This window comes from Plasmodium falciparum, assembly GCF_000002765.6.
Source record: "Plasmodium falciparum 3D7 genome assembly, chromosome: 13".
NCBI classification, from domain to species: domain Eukaryota; phylum Apicomplexa; class Aconoidasida; order Haemosporida; family Plasmodiidae; genus Plasmodium; species Plasmodium falciparum.
This window is the reverse complement of record NC_004331.3, coordinates 2,794,852-2,802,500: the sequence shown is the minus strand read 5'-3', so window position 1 is coordinate 2,802,500 and position 7,649 is coordinate 2,794,852. Positions and strand designations below refer to the sequence as shown.

Genomic DNA, 7,649 nt, shown 5'->3' with positions numbered 1-7,649 from the left:
AAATGTAAGTTATAAAAATATTATTGTATTAAATATAATTTTCTTCAAAATATAACTACTCATAAAGATATTATATATATATATATAAAACAAATAATTATGCAAAATTTTGAGTATTCAATATTGTTGGTGAAAATTTGATATTACCATAAATTATTTAATAAAAAATAATTTTATTATGTAATATCAAATTTTCGTACTTTTTTTATAAAATAGTAAAAAATATCTAAAATATTATTATATTACACCTTTTATAAAAAAAGTACATTAAAAAAAAAGAAATATGTATTTATATTTTAAAAATATTAATACATTTCTTTTCTTTCTTATAATCGTTTCATATTAATAATGATCCTTCCGCAGGTTCACCTACGGAAACCTTGTTACGACTTCTCCTTCCTTTAAAAGATAGGATTTACAGTTCTTCTAGAAAAAATCAGAAATATAAAATTTCATTATTTTAATTCATATCCAAACAATTCATCATATCTTTCAATCGGTAGGAGCGACGGGCGGTGTGTACAAAGGGCAGGGACGTAGTCAGCACAATCTAATGAATCATGCTTACTAGGCATTCCTCGTTCAAGATTAATAATTGCAATAATCTATCCCAATTACGATATATACTGATAAAGATTACCTATACTTTTCAGTACAGGAAAAACTGTACACACTTATTTATAAGTACATTTTTAACAACTTGTTATATATATCATTGTAGCACGCGTGCAGCCTAGTTTATCTAAGGACATCACAGACCTGTTGTTGCCTTAAACTTCCTTGTGTTAGATACACACTGTTCCTCTAAGAAGCTTTATTTAATCAAACAAGTACATTCTTAAAAGAAGAGAGAAATAGAGTAAAAAAAAACAAATTATTATAGTAGAACAGGGAAAAGAATATTTTAATAAAAAAATATCCTAATTTGAACACTGAATAAACATGTATAATTACCTATATTCAATTTCAAATAAAAATATAGTGTACTTACCGCTAATTAGCAGGTTAAGATCTCGTTCGTTATCGGAATTAACCAGACAAATCATATTCACGAACTAAAAACGGCCATGCATCACCATCCAAGAAATCAAGAAAGAGCTATTAATCTGTCAATCCTACTCTTGTCTTAAACTAGTGAGTTTTCCCGTGTTGAGTCAAATTAAGCCGCAAGCTCCACGCCTGGTGGTGCCCTTCCGTCAATTCTTTTAACTTTCTCGCTTGCGCGAATACTCGCCCCAGAACCCAAAGACTTTGATTTCTCATAAGGTACTGAAGGAAGCAATTCTAATATAAAATCAACATTCCCTAAGAAATGCTACATATTTATATATTTTTTATATTCATCCAACACCTAGTCGGTATAGTTTATGGTTAAGATTACGACGGTATCTGATCGTCTTCACTCCCTTAACTTTCGTTCTTGATTAATGGAAATAGATTAGGCAAATGCTTTCGCAGTAGTCCGTCTCCAGAAAATCTTAGAATTTCACCTCTGACATCTGAATACGAATGCCCCCAAAGATACTCCTATTAATCGTAACTAAGCTAATAAGAATATCAAAAAAAATTATGAAAAAAAAAAATAATTAGCTTATTCATATTTGTTATTCCATGCTGTAGTATTCAAACACAATGAACTCAATCATGACTACCCGTCTGTTATGAACACTTAATTTTACTCAAAGTAACAAAACCTCTCAAAAGCAATAAAAGCATATTGAAGAGATTTTAAAAAAGATTCTGTCATATCTGATAAAAACATAATTTATTAGAAAACCTTATTTTGAACAAAGCAAAATATATAATATATTTGGTTTTCCCAAACCAGTTTAAATGAAACATCGGATTCTTTAATATTCAACTACGAACGTTTTAACTGCAACAATTTTAATATATGCTATTGGAGCTGGAATTACCGCGGCTGCTGGCACCAGACTTGCCCTCCAATTGTTTCTCTAGGAACCTTGTAAATTCCTATCATTCCAATTACAAAATCATTTTTCGATATTGTATTGTTATTTCTTGTCACTACCTCTCTTTTTTAGAATTGGGTAATTTACGCGCCTGCTGCCTTCCTTAGATGTGGTAGCTATTTCTCAGGCTCCCTCTCCGGAATCGAACTCTAATTCCCCGTTACCCGTCATAGCCATGTTAGGTCAATACCCTAACATCAAAAGCTGATAGGTCAGATACTCGATTGATAATACACATATTTTATGTGTTTCTTCTTTGTTATAATTCAATTATATTTATTTTATTCTTATATCTAACAAATACATACCTTAATGATACATACATATGTATATATCAAAAGGTATTTTCACAAGTATTAGCTACAGATTTTCCGTAGTTATCCTTATATTAAAAACATCAAGTAGATTATAACTGTTTTAATGAGCCGTTCGCAGTTTCAATATATTATTTACATATGTACTTTCACTTGCATGGCTTAATCTGTGAGACAAGCATATGACTACTGGCAAGATCAACCAGGTTACTATATATATTATATATTATAATCATTAAATTATTCACATTCTAATATAAACTTATAATATTTGCAACATATATATTTGTAATAATCTTTTACATTCGAAAAAAATAATTAAAATAATTTACTTTTTGCTTCACTTTTGTTGTATGTACTAAGAATAATATATATATACAGAATGAAGAACTCAAAATGTATATTTATATATATTATTCATAGACAACACAATAAAAAAAAAAAAAAAAAATTATTATAATTGAATATTTTATAATTTTATAATATATATTAATATATTTTTCTTATATATATATATATATATATATATATATATATATATATATTTATAGAAAGAGAACAAATATAGTTATTATAAGGTTATATAAAATATTAAATAATAAGTACATTTTTTGTGCTATGAATAATATATATATACAAAATGAAGAACTCAAAATATATATTTAAGTATATTATGCATAGATAAAAAATATATTTATTATCATAATTTTATAATTTTATATCATAAATATATATGTTACCTCCGTCTCTATCTATAAAAATATATATATATATATATATATATATATATATATATATATATTTAAAAAAAACATAATAATATATATTAATGTTATATAAAATATATACAATAATAATAATTTCTTATTTTTGTTTTATGTGTGATAAATAATTTATATATATAAAATGAAAAACTCATATTACATATTCATATTATTCATATACAAAAAGAAAAACTAAAGTACTATTGTTTTCTTTTATAAATTTATATTACAAATATATAAATTCCGTACATACATCATTAATTATTTATAATAATAACATATTATAAATAAAAATACATGTGTTCATATTTAAGTTTGTACTTTGTACGTATTATAATAAAATCCTATAAATATAAATATAAAATATATTTCAATTTTCTTAAAAACAAATAAAATTACTATTTACTTTTAATAAAACCTTATGATGTTTTATAAATAAGCTATTTTGCACTTATAAAATTATTTTTATTATAAATATATCAATTTATATTTTATATAACTTTATAAAAACATTTATGGTATCCATTATAATATTAAATATTAAATATATATATTTAATATTTTTATATAATGTGGCATACACATATCAATTATTAACTCAAATTATTATATAGTATAAAATTTAACAGATTATCAATTATGTTTATTAACTTAATACATTATTATAATATGCTTTTATATTAAGATATATTTTTTTTTTCTTCAAAAAAAAACTTACAAATCCATATGAAATGAAAATTTTAATGAAATGGTCTATTTTTTTTTATATATTTAATACATATATATATTTTTCCAAATTTATTTTAGAACCAAAAGTTAAAAAACCTAAAGAATAAAACCTAAAGAATAAAACCTAACATTAAACCCTAAATATATATATATATATTTATATGGAGGTTAAATATTGTAAATGATATAAGGAAAGTAGGAAAAGAAATTATACTTGAAATTGAAATGTTTGCCTTTTGATTTTTCACAAAAGTATTTTTTAAAATTCTTATATTATTTAATTTTAAAAGAGAAAATTAATTTTAATATTATAATTTATTTATTATGCTATAAAATAAAAATTTTATAGTTTTTAGTTGGTTAATTATAAAAAATAAAAAAAAAATAAAAAAAAAATAAAAATAAAATAAAAAAAAATAAAAAAAAAAATTAAAATAAAATAAAAATAAAAATTAAAATATCATATGTAATAGGGAAAAAAAATTCTTAATAAATCTTATTAATAGTTATAATAAAATTATTAGCATTAATATAAATATATATATATATATATATATATATATTGACACATAAAAAATTAAAAAAAAAAAAAAAAGTTATAAATTTTTATGTTCCAGTATATTATATTCCAAGGTTAATACACAAATATATTTCTTCATAGATTTTCATTTCTTCAATAAATCCAACCTTCTTCAATATTTCGTTATCCATCTTCACACATATATATACTAATATATACTATTACTTATTTGTCTTGTCATTATTCCTCCGCCATATCGTTATTTAATCTTGAATATATCATTATTAATATTATTTAGCGTTATGTTTATTTGTATAACTGCACATATTCGTTCATGTAACAATTAATTATATATTTAAGTCTTATTAAAAAAATATTTATTCATGTAATCATTAATTTTATATATTTAAGTCTTATTAAAAAAATATTTATTCATGTAATCATTAATTTTATATATTTAAGTCTTATTAAAAAAAATATTTATTCATGTAATCATTAATTTTATATATTTAAGTCTAATTAAAAAAATATTTATTCATGTAACACATTTAATTATGAATTTAAGACTAATTGTTAATTTTTTATTCATGTAACACATTTAATTATGAATTTAAGACTAATTGTTAATTTTTTATTCATGTAACACACATTTAATTATGAATTTAAGACTTTTTAAAAAATATTTATTCATGTAACACATTTAATTATGAATTTAAGACGTACAAAAAATTTTTATTCATGTAAATTTTAATTATATATTTTCACGCTATTAATAATGATATATTCATTCATCTAACAATACATTATTTATTTAGACAAACATATATATATTATTTCTTCTGATTTTCAACGATAAATACATACATAACATTAATACCATTATCCAATCAATATTTATACTGCCTTCCATACCCACACACTTCCCATATATTTTAATTATTTACTTTAATTAAAATACAATATCATCCAACAATAAAGTTCATTCACCTCTTTACATTAGGAGAGTGAACTTTTTTTGTATATGTAAAAACACTATAACACAAGCATAAATGTGATGTATATGAATGCGTATATGCATAAAATAAAAAATAAGTATATATATAAATAGGTTTTTTTTTTTACTTTTTTTTTTTTTTTTTTTTTTTTTTTTTTTTTTTTTTTTTTACTTTTTTTTTTTTTTTTTTTTACTTTTTTTTTACTTTTTTTTTTTTTTTTTTTTACTTTTTTTTTTTATTTTTTTTTACTTTTTACTTTTTACTTTTTTTTTTTTTACTTTTTTTTTTTTTACTTTTTTTTTTTTTACTTTTTTTTTTTTTTTTTTTTTTTTTTTTTTTTTTTTTTTTTTTTCTTTTTTTTTTTTTAATTTTTTTTTTTTACTTTTTTTTTTTTTACTTTTTTACTTTTTACTTTTTACTTTTTTACTTTTTACTTTTTTACTTTTTACTTTTTACTTTTTTTTTTTACTTTTTACTTTTTTTTTTTTACTTTTTACTTTTTTTTTTTTATTTTTTACTTTTTACTTTTTATTTTTTTCTAATAATAACAAGTAAAAATTTATTCAATTTACATAAACTTACACATGGATAATAAAAATAATCCTTTCTTCTTATAACAAAAAAATGTTATACATTCTGAATACTCAATCTTCAAAAGAATTAACTATAACTATATGATAGATAAAAGTTAAATCCTTTTGAATCTTGTTCAATTTGTAAATCTGAAAAATTTATTAAGTCTGAAATTAAAAGTCATATGACATATTTTACTTAATTGTAAAATATGCATATGTGTATACATACCTCTAATAAGATATGTGTATACATACATCTAACAACATATGTGTATACATATTTCTAACAACATATGTGTATACATACCTCTAACAACATATGTGTATACATACCTCTAACAACATATGTGTATACATACCTCTAATAAGATATGGGTATACAAACCTATAAAAAAAAATATGTGTATACATACCTCTAATAAGATATGTGTATACAAACCTATAAAAAAAATATGTGTATACATACCTCAAATAAGATATGAGTATACATACCTCAAATAAGATATGAGTATACATACCTCAAATAAGATATGAGTATACATACCTCAAATAAGATATATGTATACATACCTCAAATAAGATATGAGTATACATACCTCAAATAAGATATATGTATACATATCTATAATAAGATATATATATATATATATATATATATATATATATATATATATATATTACATATATATATATACATACAAAACCGACGTTTTCTGACTACTACTGATATATATTTTACACTCCTACTAACTGATATATTATCACGAATATGTGTACCTAATAAGAATACGCAAAAGTTAATAAAAACAAAATGAGCATCTTAAAAATAACACATAAACGTGATATCAATATTCGCAGGTAAAATATTTATATTCGCAATCAGATTCTAAGAGATATTAATGGAATATGTATATTTACATTTAAGTAACAGTAAATAAATTCCTTTTTCATAATTCTCTACCTTCGAAGGTCGCGTTACACCTTCATAAGGATTTAATTCATAAATAGTTATACCGACTTCATCGTTGAATACTACTAATATATAATTATACACTACTAACGGCAACTTTATATAAAAATATAAAAAAAAACAATACGTTTTTATGTCAACCGTGTTCGCAAAAAGCATAATTATTTATATTCGCAAACAACTCAGAGAAAAACATACAATTCTTTGAAGACTAAAAAGAATGTGCTAAAAAATTAAATTATTTAATTTTAAAATCACGAATGCAGTTTTTCTCCTGCCTCTCTTTGGTGCGTTGTAACCCTCGAGGACTTTTATATATATACAAAAATTAATGGCCAAATTACGAGTCTTCAAATACACATAAATAAAAACATATAAATGTATATTATATATATATATATATATATATATATATATATTTACGAAATTTGGCCTTTAATAAAAAATCATATACATATATATATATATATATATATATGTATATGATAATTTAAGTAATAACAAACTCAATAAAAATAATTAATCAACTAATGTGTTAATCAAATTACACTAACACATAGCTGATTAAAATTAATGATTGAGTTTGTTATACTTTAACATACACATATCGACACCTACCCATATACCACTTACCCATGCGCTTGGACCCCCCCGCAACCTCATTTTTACATTTCTAAAAATGCATATATGAGGATTTATATATATTTTATCATTGCACAAAACAATGATAAAAATATATGACGTAGTCTTTTTCATTTTTATTTGATACCAATCAATTCCGCCATTGTACCATCCACACACATATATAT

At 21.4% G+C, this 7,649-nt stretch overlaps 3 non-coding genes across 3 annotated transcripts; all 3 read right to left on the bottom strand.

Moving 5' to 3' along the window:
- Positions 1–346: 346 nt before the first annotated feature.
- Positions 347–2,497, bottom strand: PF3D7_1371000. Its single transcript, XR_002966679.1, has one exon. It is a non-coding gene; the product is annotated as an 18S ribosomal RNA (ribosomal RNA).
- A 1,900-nt stretch (positions 2,498–4,397) lies between these two features.
- Positions 4,398–4,994, bottom strand: PF3D7_1370900. Its single transcript, XR_002966678.1, has one exon. It is a non-coding gene; the product is annotated as an uncharacterized ncRNA (non-coding RNA).
- A 362-nt stretch (positions 4,995–5,356) lies between these two features.
- PF3D7_1370800 lies at positions 5,357–6,382 on the bottom strand. The gene has a single exon (XR_002966677.1). It is a non-coding gene; the product is annotated as an uncharacterized ncRNA (non-coding RNA).
- Positions 6,383–7,649: the final 1,267 nt, after the last annotated feature.